The sequence below is a fragment of the Passer domesticus genome, chromosome 12, assembly GCF_036417665.1.
Source record: "Passer domesticus isolate bPasDom1 chromosome 12, bPasDom1.hap1, whole genome shotgun sequence".
Classification (NCBI taxonomy): domain Eukaryota; kingdom Metazoa; phylum Chordata; class Aves; order Passeriformes; family Passeridae; genus Passer; species Passer domesticus.
In genome coordinates this window covers 3,744,531-3,764,111 of record NC_087485.1, presented here as the reverse complement: position 1 = coordinate 3,764,111, position 19,581 = coordinate 3,744,531, and the positions used below count along the sequence as shown (strand labels likewise).

At 39.5% G+C, this 19,581-nt stretch overlaps 1 protein-coding gene across 3 annotated transcripts in view; it reads left to right on the top strand.

Moving 5' to 3' along the window:
- Window positions 1-19,581, top strand: part of CDH13 (cadherin 13) — a 435,704-nt gene that overhangs the window by 109,799 nt on the left and 306,324 nt on the right. The window lies entirely within an intron of this gene.

Genomic DNA, 19,581 nt, shown 5'->3' with positions numbered 1-19,581 from the left:
AAACAAAAAAGCCATGTACAGTGAAGGTTGCCCAAGCATTTGCATTCAACTTTTTCTTCATCTCTCATATCTGAGACATTTTTCCTCAGTTGTTGGAAACAGCATCAACCAATTGTTGTCTGTAATTTTATTGAGTTTCAATTTTATTTTATCTTAGGAAAAAAATCTCAACCAAAACAAGCAAGACAGTTTTCGACTCAGAAAGGAAAACAGATATTTTTATATGCAGCAGGAAGAAGAATGCCCATTTTCTTGCTGTAAAAACAAATTTTGTGCAGCTTACAGTTCAAGGTGTGTAGGAGGACAGCTGAAATTCAGTAACACAGAATTACTCATTGTTAGGAAATGTTTTTATTTGGGTGAAAATTGGTTTTGATTTGGTAGGGGTAGAGGACTCTGTTTAAATAAATAAAATATTATATTCTGTATGTTTGCCTTATTGGGCAGTATGAGCCGAGCCTTCTTGAGGCTTTAAAATTTTTATAAGATGAAGGCTGAGGCAAAACAACTTTATTTTGTTCATATGTGACCTGATATCTGTCCCAAAATTGTGTCTTCAGTTCTTCTCCTTCAATAATGTAGGATTCTAAAACAGAAAATTCTCTATTAAGTGAAGAATAAATTTTTCCAATGAAAATGCAAAATGCTAAAGTTGTTTACATGAAAACTCAGCTCTTTTCCCTGTAAGAATGCTCTGTAATTGCACAGCTCCATCCTATTTGTCAGTCGAACTTTCTTAGTTATGTTTTCTTTTGAGAACTCAGCAGAATTAGGGTCCATGAAATTAATTTATATTTTAGAAGCCTTTTAGAAGGTTGCAGGAAAAAATGTTGTCTCTGTGTTGCTGTGAAATCATTTTAAATAATTGTGCTAAATTGTATTAAAAAGCTCCAGCACAGAGAACACTGAGCAGAAGGATAAAGGTCATGGATAATATTTCCCCTGCAATTCAAGTGAGGCAATCTGACATTGCACAGTCAACTGAAAGGCATCTTTTGCAACCAAATAATTGGGGGTGAATAGCAGAATTTTGGCTGTTTATTCCAAGCCATTCTTTGAGGGGTAATTTGTCCAGGGAGCCCATTCCTCCTCATCTTTCCTCACTTGGGGTGTGGAGTGGAAGGGAATAAAAGGAAACACTGCAACATGTGCTAATCTAGAGGCTTTGTATATCATGAAATTGCTTTTGGAAAAGATGCTTCTGACTGGACCAGCAAGACCTTCACTGCTCCCACACAGTGGGTTTTCTTGGCACATCATTTTCCTGTTTGTGGTTTCTCCAGCACATGTTGAGTTTGGTTGTGATGAGTGCTTTGGACTTTCGCTTGGATTGCTGAGGTGGAAGGCGGACACAGACCAGAGGAGTGAGTCCAAGCTAAAGAGAGAATGTGGCAGAGATGTGGGAATCTGGCCTTCATGGCACAGGAGAAATGGGAATGGACAACTCTGGGTGAACTTGTCAGGGGTCAGAATCCAATTTTGCCATAGAAGGAAGGAAAGCTGCTGCAATGTGCAGTAATTGAACAAGGATTCTGCTGGAGGAATAGGATGATGATGATGATAAATCTTCTGTCATATCCCAAGCATTCCAATGGCTGTGTATCACAAACAAATGCCAAAATTCAACCAGGCCACTGGATCAAATCCTCATCTGCTGCTGGGACAGCAGGGACAGCCCAGAAGCTCTGGAGAGTAGAATTTCTTATGCTTGGGAAATAACTCTTGAGAATGCATGGCAAAATTGTTCCAAGACCAATGCATGGATAAAGTGCAGTTATTAAAAGACTTGAGAGATTCTCAAGGGTAAACAAAGTTGGGAAACTTGTGGGACAGAGAAGGGAAGTGTCCTGCATTTCAGAGTAACACAGGGCAGGAGTCAGCTCTCTGGAACAAGGAGATCAGCCTGCACTGAGACACAGAGAGTAGCAGGGCTCACTGAGCAGTGTGTGCTGCATGCAGCCCTCTGCAGATGGGTCTCCATAAAATATTTAATGGGGACGCCACAGAACTAATCTGGAGAAATTGTAAAACTGGGAACCAAGCTCCTAAGTTTCAGATTGTTGTATTTTTGTTTTAACACCAATTCCTACGTTGTTTTTTCTCCTTAATTGCCGTTTCCAATACTGAAGGCAATTATATTCACAGATTTACTTTTTTATTTGCAAAAAGAGTTTGAATATACACTGTGCATATTGAACAGTAACCACAGAGAATTTTTGACAAAACAGATGATTGTGAACGTAGTACAGGGTGTTTTTCAGCTCAGTTGTGTTGGATTAGAGCTTAATATCTTATTTCTTTGTGTTTATTTTAAGATTCATTCTTTAATCCCATTTTCATGGAGTAGAAGATTTTCTTTCTTGCAGCGTTTTCTGTTTTCTCTATCACCTTTGCTGCAGATCTGAACCAAACTTTTAATATTTCTGCTTAGACTGACTCTTATTAGTTCAAAGCACAGCTACATATTTTAAATTGATCAAGGTTTCTGAAGCAATTATAACAACTGCTTTTGGAGGACACAGTTGCAGTTTTCATTTTGATTCTATATGAAAGTGTGTTTCTTCAAAGCTACAAATGTAAGCTAGTAAGAGGCAGCTGGTAATTATTCTCTAATAAACAGAGTAAGAAGTACATGAAAAACCTTAGGGGAAACATACACTGCTTGCAGAGCAATTAATGAAAATCTCAGGACACTTAAAAGAAAATTCAGCCTGAGAATATGTATGCACTTGGCTGTGAATTTGAGTCCATTCCAAATTAACAGGTCTGTTGTGATCAAATTTGTTATTTGTTTACCAACACCCTTTCACTTGTTATCATTCAACAGACTTTAGGAGATAGTTTTTATTCTTAAGCAACTCTTAATTTTATTTATAAAACCTTTTCAGCTTCCAATCTCTGCTGTCTCTAAAGCCCCAATAATCAAAGTTTTGCTATATTAATTCCCTCTTTATTTTAACTCGTTTTGCTTGCAAATATTTGAGCATGTGTAAAACTTCATGGATCTCCATTAAATAATCAAACACCTCCAAACAACTGGCAAAATTCCTGTCCTCATGAATGATTTATTTATGCATTATGCCTCCTGGTTTTCCTGGCATATTATTACCTTTTCTAACATCATTATGCTAAATCAAAGGTGTTTATTGAAAGCTGAGAAGACAAAAGTGTGACTACTGGAGACCTTGAGCAAAGAGCAGAGAAGGAATTTATTGTCAAAGAGCCACATTTGTGGTTGCACTCAGGCTGTGAGGACTTTATGTTTGCAAGGTTAAGGCCAGGTTCAAAAGAAAAACGGGAACAAAACCAGGACCTGAGCAGGAGGGAGGCACAGGGAGTTTATCTGAGCACATCTCAGAGCTTATCTGCCACCCCTGAATTTCCTTCAGGTGTGGCAAAGCCCTGACAAGCTGCAAGGTTACCCTGTCAAAGCAGCTCTTGTAAGGCAGAGATGGAGTAATTGGGTTGGGTGAAATGTGTTCCAAGAACAGGAAAAGAAAAAGTGACAGGAGGAAAAGCATAACTCAAACTTCCATAAAATTAATCTTTTCCTTCGGGTGGAAGAATGAAAAGTTTGCTTTGGAGAGTTTATCTCTGTGACATCAACAAATGTAGGCTGCCATCACCTTCTGAATGGAGAATTGTTATGAACCTCAGATCAGCTGGGCTTCTTACTGCCCAAGGACCAAACTGGAGTGCTTGCTTAAAAGGGTGAAAGGTGTTAAAAATGCAGAGTGATAAAACTGCAAGTTGTGGCTTTGCCATTAAAAATGTGTCATTGTAGTTTTGTCATTTAAATGCAACTCATCCATCTCGTAGCTTTGCCATAGCTTTGTATTCAAGCTCTTTAGGATCACTGTTTGGGGTAGGCTGCCTTGCCAGAGATTATATTGCATTCTTTTGTAAGTTATTGTGTCACAGGCACTAAAATTGTGATAAATTAGGAGAGAGTATATTTTTGGAAAGGTGTTGGATGTCTCCTCATTGAGACACAAGCTTTCCATGTGCTCCTAATTCTCCCTCTGCACCTGACTTTAGCCATTGGTACTGGCAAAATAAAGAATCAATAAGAGTGTACAGATTTCTCTAGAATTTATTTGGGATACCAAATTGAGATGCACCAGAACACTGTAAGTGTTTGTAATTGTAATTTCAATGGAGAAAATGTGGGTACTGTCAGAGAGTGGTTTTAGCCTTCCTGAGACCACAGTCATCATCTCTGGAGGGACCTTGAGCTGGCTGAGTCCCTGTTGCAGTGTTTTATAAGCCAGAATTAAGTGGAAAGCTCTGCATTTCTGCCCATTTTGGTTGGTTTTTTGAGTCCCTCTAGGAAAGTGGGTTCTCCCAGTGTTTTAGGCTGGTTTGCATCAGTTTTCTGTAGGTATGAGCACAGCAGTCCCCTGCTGGCTGCATCTCTGGCTGGTGGGTGTTTTCTTCTTGGCAGAAGGGAAATGAAAGTTGTTAAACACAGCTGCTGGAGCAGATATAAACTGGTGTGTGCTGGAGCACCATAAATCATGCTGCTCCAAGACAGCAAAACCTGCCTGCTGTGGCCTACACCCAGCAAGCCTCCGTGGTTTTCCCTTTTTAATGCAAACCACCCCATTACAGAACACTTCGTAGTTTATCATGTGCCGATGCTCCTGCACCACGCCAGGTGTGCCGGCATGAAAATCACTGCAACAGGCACAGCAGCACCTTCACTGCTCTGATTTCTGTCCTTGCTCTGCGAGCTAGATAACCACTCGAGGATTGCTGCACACTCCACTTGGTTTTTGTGCTTTCGTTTTATTTTTACAAATAACTAGCGTTTTAAAATAAACTGATAAAAAGCCTGCTCTCTGCTGATACGGCAGTGGCATTTGTTGTCGCACCGGGTGCTAGGTAGGGGAGAGCGTTCTGTTACTAATGGTTTAAGTCATGACTAATGCTATGTGCCAACAACAGAGATACGGATTCAAATTTAAATGAACTACCCAGGCAGTGTTTTACAGGATGTGTTTCTTGTTGGCAATTTGTTGTTCCTGACAGCCTCGGATCCTCAGGCCGTTGTTACACCAGCCGCTGGGATTAGAACACACACGGGCTGAGTTTATAAATGTTTCAAAACTGCTGCGATGGAGCAGCAGAATTTAAAAATGTAATCAGATGTTCTTTTGAAAGTGGCTAATGTGAAAGAAGACAGATTTGGTGGGGCTCGATTTTAGTTTTGAAGCATCTTTTTAAATACTTCAGTATGTTGTTCTGATGTTGCTACAGCCTACCAACTTCTCTTGTCCACCAGAAATGAAAAAGCCAAGGCAAAGCTGGAAGGCTACGGGAAGAAAAGTTTCAGGTGCTCCTGAAAAAGTTTCTTCTGCTCCAGGTCCATAAAGAAGTAGATTTTTGTGAGATTGATCTCTTTGAGACAGACGTGCTTACAACCCTTCCTCACAGCATCATTTCATTATTGAAGGCTTTCTTCTTGATTATATTACAGAAGGATTCAGTATTTCTCATTGGACTTTAATAACAAAGAAGCCTGTTTTGAACTTTAGAAAGCTGGGTTTCGTCAGTCTGGCTTTTTATTTAGTCTTTTTTTATTAGAGCAATCCTTTATAACAAGATTAGCACATGGAAGGTGGCTGAGATCTGCTCCACAGGGGCCTTCACCTTTATCACATCAGTGCTTCAAAAGTTCCCGACAGCTGCTCACAAACCCCTTTGTGAAGTGCAGCCTATTTCCTTATCTTCCTGTGGAAAGGCTTCCCAAGTGTCTGTCCACAGGCATTCAATTCCACATCTCCAAATTAAAACCTGCTCTAAAGGAATACACGATAGACCAGTGCTCTTTTGTCTCCTGCATCAGCTCCTGAAGTGAGATTAAGGTAAAAGGTATTTTTATACAAAATGAGGTCTCTGTTCCTTATCTCTGTTTATCTAAAATGTCAGAGTTAAATGTATCAGACATGAATGCTTTGTGGAAGCAGAACAAACAGTTTATCAATCTGGTTATGATTGCAATAAATCCTTTGATCCTGCTCCTTCCTTTAATATCCAATCTGATTGATAACAAAGTTTTTGCATTTAGGAGTTAAATGTTTGACTTGCTGGTTTGGAATAATACCATGGCATAGAGTTGTGTCATGATTATAGCTTTTGTTTATCCAAGTGTTTTAAACAATGTAATTATAGAATTAAGTTAATAGTCCAATGTGTCATGGAACTAGCACATCATTATTAGTGTGATTATTGCAAAAAACCCACAAATTAGTGATATTTAGTACCTTATTCAATTCTTTCTTTTACACAGAGAAGCTGTCCTTTGTTTTGGTAGAAAAAAAAAAGCTCAACCCCCTTATTAAGACAGTATAAGTGAAACATATGACCCTGAAATAAAAAAATATTTATAACTGCTCCAATCTGATCTAATGCCTTACTCAGAATCATGTTTCTTTTTCTAATAATTATTAAGAATCTTTTATTTTTTGATTGAAATACTGGTTTGGGGCTTCTCTCTCAAAATAATCAGAATAAGAAAGTTTTCTTAAAATATTTTATGGTTTTTTTTCTGTATTTTTATTTCTGCCCATCAAAAGGCTCAGGACAGAATCAGTAATTCTTAAATTATTGTTTCTTTTTTATTGTGGTGAACTCATTTTACACACATCCTTCCCCACAAAGCTCTACCAAAACATGTTCTTTGTAAGCAATGTCCCTAACTTGTCAGGGTGTGGTGACATTGCACTGACTGCAGTTCTCTCATTTTAGAGCTTTTGGATAATTCCTACACAGGCTTCCATCTGTACTCATGATTTAGGATTCTAATCCTCTTCTTTTGGAAAATACGGCAGAAGTCCAGTTAAATTCTTTGAAGTCAACAATAAGGTGACTCCTCAGGACTGGGTAATAGGAATTTGCTGAATTCCTCTTAACCTGATGTCTTGCACAGTAATCTCTGACAAAGCATACTCAAACAATGCAAGTTCTTGTTTTCACAGCTATTACTTCAAATTTGATCTGTCCTACCTCTTGTTTGGAAGGTCACAAAGTGAAACAAGATTTTCTGTCAGTGTCAGGCTCTGGTGAAAGCTCTGCTCTGTGACTTCCATGGGCCCCATCCCGTGTGCTTGGAATTGGAGCAGCCCCGTGAAAAACACAAATTCCACAGCAAGGAAAAGAACCCCAGTGATGTTCAGCTCTGCACCTCGGGCTGCTGAGCCCTGCATGGACTGTCTATCCCAGGGAGGGTTGTGTGAAGTGTGATTTATCCCTCAGGCCTAGAAGGGAGCAATTCATTACCAAAGCGTGATTTAATTCGTTAGTGTCATTAGAGCAGAGGGTAATTTGCTTATTAGAGCTCAGAGAAGCACTGACAGTGCTCACCTTTTTTCCCAGAACAGGACTAGTGGTGAGCCTGCCCAAGATTCTTTATCTTGGTGTGCGGTGTCTGACTCCTGCTGTGGCATGAGAAATCTGCTGGGTAGCTTTTAGTGATGAATGGAGGATTGCTGCACAGCACACGTTTTGAAAGCCTCATGCTCTCATGAATTCTGTTTTATCTGCAAACAACATTGGTTGTGCAATTCTATGGACTAACAACAGTAGCATAAGATACACCAAAATCAGTTTAACCTCCACGTGGATCTACCTGAGACATTAATTGTTACTGTGGCTCAGTGCAGGGGCATTTTTTGTGCGTGCTGAGCCCTAACTGGAACAGTCACATCAATTAATTGCTCATAACAGAGAAGTACATTAGTCAATAAACACTTTTTGTGTGTAATTAAATGGCAAACTGAAGGTGAGGGATTTAGTAATCCCTAGGAATATTTGTGAACAAGCTGCAAATTATTGTGTTTATCTCCTCCTGGATGGTGAGAAAAAGGGACACTCTGGGTTCCACAAGGTAAAAATAATGAGGAAAAAGCTCTTTTTCTGTTGCCTTAGAGCACTTTCTTCTTGCTAGTTGTTCCACTACTAAGAATTGGATTGGTGTCCAAAGGCTTTGTACTTAGAAAAAGAAAACAAAGGGTTTCTACTCCCCACCAAGAAACCAAAATGCACTCTCGTATCTAGAAAGGGAAATAGGAAACTTTGAATTTTTTCAACATGATCTCTTAATGCACTGGGTTTATTCCTGGCAGATACAGCTTAACCTTCAAATTTGTACAACAAAGTATCATTATGTATTTGTAGACTTCAGAGTTAACCAGATATGAATTTATTTGAAGCATTTAAACAAATCCAACAGGCAGGAGTCTGAGAGGAATCTTTCACCAAAGCTGTTTTTCACACATTTCAAACTGCTTGTGTTAAAAGCTCTGCTCTAATACCTACCTTTAATGCAATATTCAGGAAAAAAAACCAACAAACAACCTAATCTGTATCAGGGTACAAAAAAAAGCCCCACTCTAAACCAACATAACAGCTTTTTGGTAATTTGTTTTCCTGCAGGCAGTACCTTACTGTTCAGATGTGATTCTGAGAAAATTTATGATCTCAAGTGAGGAAAAAAAAGTGCATTTTTTCCCCCCCATCATTAGACTTTCCTCTAAGAATGTCTTATTATAAGTTTGGCAGCACAGCAGGATTTATAACATTGAATACATTGTGTCAGCTCTCTTGTTTGCAGGAGGATAAAGTTCCATTATTCAGAGCTTTGCTTCAAATCCGTCCATTGTAGTGCAATTAAACACAGTCCTTTTTTTCAGGACTAAACCTCATGCTTCAAGAAAATAAGCTTTCAAGATGAAGTGTGTAGGGTTTATGTATTACAGGTAAAAGCCCAGCTCATTCTGTGGAACACACCAGCTCTGAGCACAGCACACAGCTGAGCTGAGGCTGGACATAATCTCTGCTCATTTGGGCTCTTTATTTTGTGCCCTGGCCAAGGACCATGCTCAGGTTGCAGAAAACACCTTGACTGCCTGGGAAGGATATTTTGTTTTTCCTCTTTCTGTATTTAATTATCCCACTAAAAACATGAGCTGGGTTTTATGATGTAAATAAGTGTTAGTGAGGTGAATTATGCCAGGGAACTGAAGCTATTTACTTGGGCCTTGTGGAAATATAAAGGATGATGTTGAAGGGGATAGAGAGGACTTGTAGGTCTCTGTGCTTTCTATTTTTCTTTACTTTATTGAGGACACAATCAGCAATGGTGTGTGCCTGTAGGGCTCATGAGAACAGTCATGTGCCCCAGGAGGCCTGGAAGGATTTGGGCAGTGTATGAAGGGGATATGGGATTGTTATTTGTTTTCTTTTAAATTGGTATTAGTCACCTTAAAGGAAAAATCTGTATATTGACTGAAGCTTCTGGCTTGGTCTGATTTTTTTTTTTCTTTTGCATCATCAGATTAAACAAGAGGATGAACCTCAGACAGGAAGGGTTCATCTCTCACCCAGAGCTGGAAAGTTTGGTTTTACTTGTTCTCATTCAACTCAAACTAAAAACTCACAGTTCCATTTTGGATTTATTTGAGTATCACTGTCTTTAGACACTGGGTGGTTTACATGGATGCTGTTTTCTTGTGATGTAGAATTTGCAATCTTAATAGTTCTGTGGTTTCTTGAAGGAGGCTTGTGACTTTGTCCTATGACATCCAGAGCACTGAATCTCAAATTCAAGGAATTTGAAATTTTCTAAGTATGTCTTTAAAACTCCACATCCCAGAGCTATAAGAGCCTATACTTTATTTCATATTGTTTGAAAAGAAACAAGTTCTGCAATATTTCAGAAACTAGAAGTATAAATATTCCATCTGACAAGTCCTTTGCCTAATGTAAGTCCCAGAACTCAGGTCGAAAGCCCATCTGTCACCACACAGAGCTAAAAACAAGGCAGAAATAAGAATATTCACATCTTCATAATGGAGTTTTGGAGTGCAGTGGGAAAACAGCCATTTCCTGCACTGTGATTCTGGTGTTATTTATTGTATTAGTATTTTTTATATTCAGTTCATATGACCTTTTGCTTTTGCTGTGCTTTAAAATATATACCTTAGATATTGCATCAACTGCTATGAACGAGCGCTGGAAAATTTAGTTCCTACTGTATTATATTGCCTTGATTTCATAACCTAAATTCCACTCATAGTTCAAAAATGTGAAGAAAGATGTTGGTTTTTTTGAAGAAGGCAATTTGGGGAATTCTTTTTGTTGATTTTCTTTCACTAATGTTCTTGCTGCAAGGGAATTTTCTGAATTGGAGGGTTTACAGATTGCCAGGACAGTAATAAAACAGATGTTCATATAGATTTCAAAACCTCCCCAAATTAGACTTTCTCCTTACAACATCCTGGTGTTTCATCTCTGCTGGGTTGGAGTTTGCAGTTATTTACAGCCCAAACTGCACCACACTTACAGGCTCCCAGCCTAAAGCTTTCTAACAAGTTTAGTCTGCTGTTAACCAGCTTAGTGTATTATTTATAACCAGAACATCAGTTAAGATAAAGACTCCACTGCTCTGTGCCCTGCCTGGAAGGGTTTTCAGCCTAATTACAGAGTCAAGTGGATTTTGCAAACATGGAATAAGCCACAGGACAGCTCTGTGGGTGCCCAATCAGTTCTGGGTCACTTATTTGTGAGTTACTACCAAGCTTTCTCTGAATTCTCAGTGCACCAACTTCTGTTATTCAGAGGACTAGATCTGAGATGAGAGTGCCCCCTCCCCTTTTTTTCCCATTACTGCTGCTGATTCTTCTGTGAAAGACCCTAAATAATTCCATTCTCTCGTGAAAGCTGCCCTTTTTGTGTGTTTGCACAGAGCTCTCAGGTCCCACCTTTTGTTTTCCCTCAGCCCAGCTGGATAAGTCTGGCTCTCTCTGTCATTACCTCAGATCAATATTTCTCACCCTCTGATTATTTGTACTTCACTCCGGCGCCTCGTCAATGCTTTTCTGCAGGGCAGTGCAATATTCCAGATGCCATCAGGGCTATAAAAGGCATCACTGCTGCTCCCTGTGCCAAAGAGTGATGCCACTGCAGGTGTCCCAAACACCTCTGCCCTGTCCCTGTGCCAGGCTGGGGTGTGTTTCCCCCTGTGCTGGTTCAGTTCTGGACACTTTCCTGTAACCACCGAGCAACTAGTTATGAGAGCAGTTTATTTGCATTTATTCATCACTACCTGATGAATAAACATTCTTCAGAAAACTAAGACCTTGCCTAAATTCTTCTTGGAATAATGGAAGGAATTCCCTTCTTCTGAGGATTTTCAGTCAGGCCGCCAGTGAAACATTTCAGATACCGTTGTCAAGTAATTGTTCTGTAAATCGTTGTCTTTCTCTTGGTAGCAATTGTTCTTTCATGTTGGATTAAGATGCATATTTTGGGTCTAACGTGTTCAAATTTCAAAAACAACATGTACAGAAGTTACATTTATTCTTGCCTTCTGTTTGTGCAATTGAATATAACGCAGTGAGAAAAAGGAATTTACACTTCATCCTTGGGGAAGAAGTATTTCCAGACAAGTTCATTATTTCAGGGCTCTTCAAAGATCAAAGACAAGGAAAGAGTTGAGGAAGAGTGAAGGCAATATTTTTTTATCAAAATGTAGGTTTTGTTTTGAAAGACAGGAAAGAGAAAAAGAATTTCTCAACAGTGATTTCAGAATATATAATTAAGGAAAGTTTATTAGTGACCTCCTGACATAGGATGGTATTGTTTTGGTTTCTGCCAGGTGTTCATCTGATACAGGATCCAACCTTCTTTACCAAAGTGTTTCTTGAAATAATTTGGTGGCCAACCTTATGCTAAAGAAAGCAGGATCTTATATAAAGCAGTATATAAAGCTGACCTAGTTAATGTTGTTTATTGTCATGAATAGCTGATGAAATCCAGCAGGAAATTACAAAGTGTGTAGGGTTTGTGATGGAATAAATAAAATAACATGGAGAAATAGCTTCATTGTGGAACTTCCCATGGTAGAAACACCATTTCTAATTAAGGGAAATTAATTTAATTAAGGGAAACCATGCTACAAATTGGAAAGCCAGGTAAGGATTTCAGGATGCCCAACAAACTAAACTGAGCAGAGACTCACCTCTGTTTGCAGAAATGCATGTCTGTAAGAGAATGAGACAATAAAATTGGAAGGCTGGATCCCTGGCTTGGAATGAGTGCTCAATCCATCATTTAACTCACCAGAGCACCCAGGCTAACAAGCAGGCCTTTTTGGATTGTATTTAATGTTAAACATGTGCTCGAGTGCCTCACTCACTGTTAAATATTCACTGCATGGACAGATCCTCTGACTTCAGAAGGATTATTAGTGAGTTGTGAAAGTACAAGGGTTTGAGTGTTCTATTAAATTGGGCAAATGATGCTTGGTTGCCTTGTAGAGGATCAGGTCCAAATCTGGCACTTCACTTGCTAAAGCAGCACATGATACTGCAGTGAGTGTAAAACACCTTCCTTGGTGCTTTTGGGACCAGTTTATATTCCATCAAATTTTCAATTCCATCAATCTATCAATTTCAATTTATGCTGAGGAATTATTTGCTCAAAACAATCTGTGATCTTTTTACTCCTGGCTCCATTTGTGAGGATTTTTCTAGTGAAAAGGAGGAGGTTTTTTATTTCCTAATTTATTTAAATGAATATTTTACAATTACATTTGTTGCATGTACAGAAATAAGGGGAAATAGTTTCACTTATACTTCAGAGTGTAAGAAAGCTCTGGATAAGTTTCTTATTCTCTCCTCTCTAACACCACCTCCAAACCAGGTGGTTTTTGGTCCTTTTGCTTGACTCTGAAAATTTTGTTAGGCACAGCACAGAATAAATAACTGAGCCCTTCTGGCTCCCAGCATCATTTTTCCCTCACCCAGGTGGAAAGAACATTTCTCTGCTATAATTTGTTTTGGCGCTATAATTGTTGTTCTCAATAAATAAAGTAATTTCAGAGTGACTAAGGAGGCATGTCGTGCAACAAATACACCATGAATGCACAGGGGATAATTATCTTAATTGTGTTATCCTTTATTTAGCTGGATGAATGGCGAGGGATCCTGGGTTTAGTGGAGGGGTTCAGGAAGAGCAGGATCATTTTCACCTCACTGTGTGAGCATTTGTGTTCGTGGGGCCTCTGCTCAGGGATCAATACTTGAGGGATACAATAAGGGAGAGATACCAGAGCACAGACCACACTTCCTTCATGCTCCAGGAGAGAGGAGAAGCAGTTTTGATCCGTTCCCAGACTAATTCAAAGTCCAAGCCCCCACTCATCAATGGCTGAGACTTTCCATCATCCTGTTTCAAATGGTGCATGTGGGTAAATGCCCCTGAGAGCAGTGGAGGTGCTGGATTCAGCAAAGTCGTGGCAATAGACTGACAGAGTCAAATGGAAAAGCAAAACCACAAATCTTGTTCGTGGTGGTTTTCCTTTTCATTTTTATCTCCCTGTGATTCAGAAGCACAGAAAATCTGTTATCTCACTAGAGATCTGCATCATCTCTCTGAATCAGAATATAAAAGAAGCAGGGCTTTGCTGCTGTTGAATAATTCTAATATAACATTGTATTGACTGGCTGTGTTTAATTAAAATAGTTTTGTATCTGAGATAGGTAGTGCAGATAACCTTGTTCAAGGGTGTAATTTCACACTAAAATAAGAGCCAGAGATGTGAAACCTCCCAATAGTGAATCAATAATCAATCAGTAACACCCCTTAATTAAGTGCCAATCAGTTCTAATCATTGTATCATGTACTGTAAAACCATTTAGTCTACAGAAAGCTTTGCTATCTCTTTCAAACTGTGACCTGTAATATCACAGAAAGAATTTAAAAAGTGACTTCAGCTGCTGGGACAGATGAGAGATATTACTGGAGAAAAATAAAATTAATCTTAATATTTTCTAATAGAATTAATTTTATATTTGTATTTTCTTTGTACCTTAGCTTAAAAATACATAATTTCTGTGTTAAAGTGAGTTATGATACAAACTTTGACTAAGAGTGTTGGTATGAGTCTGAAAATACCATCATGGGGTTTTTTACTCTGATTAGTGTCTTCCATGATATTGTGATACAAACAAATATTTCTGGTTTCAGTAATTAACACACTATGGAGAGAACTCAAAACTTACATATCCACAGAGAACCCCTATGCCCACTTCATTCTACCCCCCGTACTTATGGGTCAGAACTCGTTCTTCTTGACCCTGAGCAGTTCTATAGGGAGAAAACCAGAAGAAAATAAAATAAATAATTGACCAGTATTGGAGAACTGACAAGAAATTCAATTTCACCCTTTGCAAATAGTACTTTATTTTGTCTTCTGAAACAAAGTGGGGTGTCCCTCATGCCCCCTGTTCTCCTTGATTGCAGTGTGTGGTCAGATTAACCTGCAAAGCCCCCGAGCTAAAGCAATTCCTGCTCTGCCATGTGCCAGTGACAGGAGAATATCCAGGTGGGATTTTACTCTAGGGTGTGGCACACACACAGCCCCATCATTTCCTTCAGTGCACACATTCTTCTTTACTGAGACCAAACAAAACACTTTAACCTGCACATATCCTGATAATAAATGTTTTCTTACCCAAGGAGATACCAATTAAGCCTCCTGCTTTATTCTACTTCAATTAAGTGCTGCTAAAGGTACTCGAGCCATAATTTTTTCCTTGCTCTATTGGCAGCAGATAAAGTTGAAGACCAGGGAGCAGAACATGGGTTCCTGGGCTGTTCTGACCACAGGCAGACGCCTAAAACCACTTGAGATAAAATCAACGTGTAAGCAAGCAGCCCCAGTGGCAGCTTCAGGTAAAGCTTTTGGAAAAAGCAGCTTTTGCTTGCTGTTAATTTGGTTTAGAAGCAAATGTTCAGTGATGTCTTGCCTGCTGACATCCAAACAATACCATTGCTTCTCTTCTCATCCTTCTGGGGAGAAGACAAATGCTTTCCATCAGCTTCTAAAAACCAAATTTTCAACCAAAATGAATCAGGATGTGTCTATAATAATCAGTGTTGTTCTGAGATACATCAGCTGGCCTTAAATACAGCAGGCATGCAGAAGCCTTTTGTTTCCAGCAGAACTTCCCTGTTGAATTAAACAGAGGCTTCTGCTTAAAAAATCAATATCACAGCATACCTCACTGACATTATTTTAAAACACAAATGATTTTTAGTTCCAGATCTATATACCAAAATAGATTTCCTTTGCATTTTTTTCCCATTTACTCATAGCATTAGGGAGGTCGTACTTCCATAAATATGTTGGAGTCCATCTTCAGTTGCATGTGTAAGAGTTAAAGTGGAGGATTTGTAGCAAGTTTTTGTTGTTTTTTGGTTGTTTAATAGAAGGGCACAGTAAAAACACAGTTCTGAAAGAATCATTAAAAGCTTTTCAGGTGTGCTGTATTGTACTGCACATATCCAAACACAGGTTTAGGGCAGGTTCTTCTCATTTGTACTTAGCAAACTCTGGAATAATGAAATATCTACATGCACTGTGTCCCTCTTCAGAAAAACACTTTGGATTTCCATTGGTATGGTCAGGGACATTTCAGTGGATCTCATTGGCAATGTCCACACATTCTTTGCAGGTAGAATTGTTTCAAGTCCATTCCATTTCAGCTGAGAACCCATTCCAGGTACTGAATTTATGGCCAAGATGAATTAAAGCAGTTAGTGATGGTTTTCTTTTCATGTGCATTGGTTTGGTCAGGTTAATCTAAAGAGGATTAACTAATGTTATATGTCCTTTTATAGGGAAAAAAGAGATAGGATTTCTTCTGAAATCCTATGTAATCCTCCTCATATGCCAGGAAGGTGAATGGAGTTAAATTCACACTGATTTATTTCAGCTGGATATATCCCAGATGTTCTTCCAGGTTTCTCATTGGGAGTTTCTTGTTCATCATACCCTGAAAAAGCACACAAATTTCAAGAATTACGTAGAAAGAAGACCTTGATGTGCTGCATGTTTAGCTGATGAGGTCCAGTAAGATTGAGTTCCTTCCTAGCCAGAGTTCCCACTTGAGTGAACTTTAGCTTTCCATCAAAATCCTGGAGACCTCTGAGGAAATACTCAGATATATGGGAAAAACAAAACATGAATAATTAAAATTTTCCTGAAATTCTGTTTCTCCAGAGAGCCACATCCTCTGTTTGCTCCTTCTACTGCAAATCTTAGGATTTGGCTTTGATTCTTTGAGCTTCTCCTGCTGTGCACGTTTTGACAAACAAGAACTTCCCTGCCCCAGGGCTGCAGAGCAGTCACACCCAGAACCTGCCACCCTCATTCTCATTTTCAGGCAGGTTACACTTACATGAAATGCAGTATGTGACATGTTAATGACATTGAATCCCTTGCATTCTGATAATCCATCTCTTTTGAACAGAGGAGAAATTATATGTAAGAGCAGAAAAGAGCCAGGGCATTTCAAAAATTGCAGGCCTATTATGAGACTTTTAAACAGACAATTCTGTCTAGGAACCTGTTTTTTCACCATTTCAAAATGAGCCTGAAAATAATTTAAAACACAAAACTTGCATTGAAAAAACCAAACCCAAAACCAAATGCACATTTATTTTTGCTAGGATTATATGATCAAAACCAGTGAGAGGAAAATGCTTAAAAAAGGCATAACTTGTACATGAATTCAAGGCTAATTTAATTTTCTCTCCCTGTCAAATGGTGTACTTCCAGTGTCAGAAGAAAGTCAGGAAAAGATGTCAAATATTTTAAACTTCTTCCACTTTCTAAAAATACTGAAAATTACTTTTATTGTTATAGTGTTTCACTGGTTTATGTATGTTAAAAAAATCCTGTTCATATACTTATTTTTTCACTGGCATTGTATAAACTGAAGAAGGCAATATTGCAGTAGCCATTAACTGTGTCTCACATACACACATTTCAATGCAAACACAAAATTTCAGCCTTTCTATTTGCCATTTGCTGTCCCCACTTCCATTTCCACTTCCCTAATGCATTGTCTGTATGCCAGAACACATTCTGGAATTAAATGGGACAAGGGAAAGGCAGCACAATAGAAATTGCAGGTTATTGCAATTTAAAGATATTCGGCGCTGAATGAAATTTGAAAGTCTGTCATTTGGCTAGTAACAGCAGGAGAGAAAACTTTAAAAGGTTGAGAGAAAGAAATTTTTAGCAAAGGTTTGGGATAGGGGTAAAAGCACCTAATGCAGGAGAGGGGAAAAGTGGTGAAGGATGAGAGTAGTTCCAACTGGGGGGAAACAAGGCTTTGGAACAAATGTTTTTGGAAGAGGTCAGAGATGTGTACCAGGAGAAAGCTGGAAAAGAACAGAAGCTGTGTCGATGGGGTGAAACATCCAGTATGGAATGGAGAGGTACAGGGAAAATCTGCATGAATCCTGAGTTTGGTGAGATTTGAAGAGCATCCCTGCATTATGTCTGAAGGCACTTGTGGAGCTTGCAGGCCACTGTGGTTTTCACCTCCCCCTGGCTGCGCTGTCACCTGGACAGGCTTTGCCAGAGCACAAGAATCAATTAGGAAAATGGGATCAAACACAAAAAAATGATAGACCAGGAACAGATTTATATATTTTTTTTATTTTTTTCTTTTCTCCCTCATTGCAAAGTAAACCAGAACAATACATTGTGCTAGATAATGCCAAGCTAAGTCTCTCTCTGAACAGAATGTTCAACTATCATTCTTCTGTTAATAGTTATGGGAGATTAAGCAAAAAATCTAGTAAAAGAATTGGAGATAAACAATGTGAAGTTGTCAGTAATTGAGGTGCATTTTAACCTACCAAATAGAAGATGGTGACTGAGAGCACCTTGCAAGCTGACATTTGCTTTGCTATTTGTCTCTCAAAATCACAAACTAAGACTTCCTAGACAAAGGAGCTCTTTTGGGAAATGTGGTTGGGACAGCTGGATGAAAAAGGAACAAATGCTGCCTGGAGCTCCATTTACTTGGAGTGAACACCAGAAAAGATCACTTTACCTCCAGAAAACAGTGTTTGCTAGAGTGTGAGAACAAGGCTGGGTTTGGGTGCAATGGCAGGAAATCAGTTTGAATATGGCCTTGCTGATAACACATTGTGAGGTTTGCACAGTTTCCTTCAAACCTCATAGGAAAGATTTTCAGGGCTTCTAAGCCTTATATTTGTATTCAGACAACTGCCCAGAGTTACAAGGTGGCTCAATAGCTGCTGTTATGGCTGCTACAAAATATAGTTTTAGCAGTGCTGACACCTACATTGTATTCCGTATTCTCTGGTGTGTCTTGGGCTGTATGTTATTTTCATTCTGCTTTAATCATGGAGCCTCAGAGAGGAATTGTTAGTCTAATGAGCTCTCTATCCTTGTATAGCCTGATTAATGCTGCCAGGGCAGCTTGTTTGTGTTGTAGTAAAGATCTCCATGCTCTGATCTCTGCCGTGGTGTTTTTAGTGTTCCCTGGCTGGTGATAAAAAGGCCAACTGCTGAACAGCTGCATTCACTGCTGCTCCTCACTGCTGCTGCTCTTCTGCAGGGGTGCAGCAGGTCCTGGGGCTCCTCAGCCATGGAGAGGCCGTGGTAGACACAGGCTGTGGGTGCTGGAGAGTCAGCATTACCACGGGAAACAATTTTCCCAATTTGTTCTCAATTTGCTAGCAGTGGTGGGTTCCTCTTATGTATCTTCTGATGTTGTAACCATTACCAAGAGTAAAAAAACCCCGATGTTTTTTGTTTTTTGTTGGGTTTTTTTCTGCATTTATCTGCATTGGGGAGTGCCCTGTCTACTTGCACAAAGCATTAAGGGAAGTTCTTAATGAGATTTGTAACTAGGTGACTGGGCAGAGTGGAGAAGCCAGGCCCTGCTCCCTGCAGGCTGTCAGAAGGGGTTCCCTGGAGGAAGGAGTGGCCATTCCATGCCTCCAGCAGCTCTTGTCCAGCTCCCATTATCCACAGAGCCCCACAGGACTCTGCTCCCAGCAGTTTCCTGTACCCTCCTGCCTTTGCCAAGGAACTTTCTGCCTTTGGATAACACATTCCCCAGGGAATGGCAGTGAGAGCAAAGTCAGAGCTGCTCCCGGTGAGGGCTCAGCAAGGACACTCCAGGGCTGCCTTGGAAGCTGGCCCTGGTGTGCAGCTCATTTTGCAGGAAGGTCCAGGTAAAGGCCACGGGGTAACATCAACGGGGTTTGAGCAAATGACCACAAAACAAGGGAAGGCTTTAAAGCTTTTGTGTTTCTTTTGCTGTCTCAATCTGTGTGCTTAAGTGGTACAGCTGCTGTGGAAAATTTCAGGAGAAGGATTGTGTCAAGCATCATTGGATCTGTTCTTTAGCTGGCTTTCTGGGAATGCTCTGTCAACTGCCACACTTGAATCTCTATGCACATCAGGTGTTAGGCTTGACAAAAAAGGGTAAGAATGTTTCCTGATGTATAATATAGACTTTACTTTTTGATTCCTGTGGATGTAAAATAATTTCTCCACTAAAAAAGCTCTTAATCCAGGTTTGTACTATGTCCATGATTTAGGACCTTGTAGGATGCTCAGTGGACCTTTGTGAATCTTTCATCAACATCTTGGAGGGTGGGAGTGTACAATTTTTCTGATACCTATATTTTGACTTCTGCTTTTAAAAGTCCTCAAGAATGTGGCAAATGTGTAAACAATTCCCA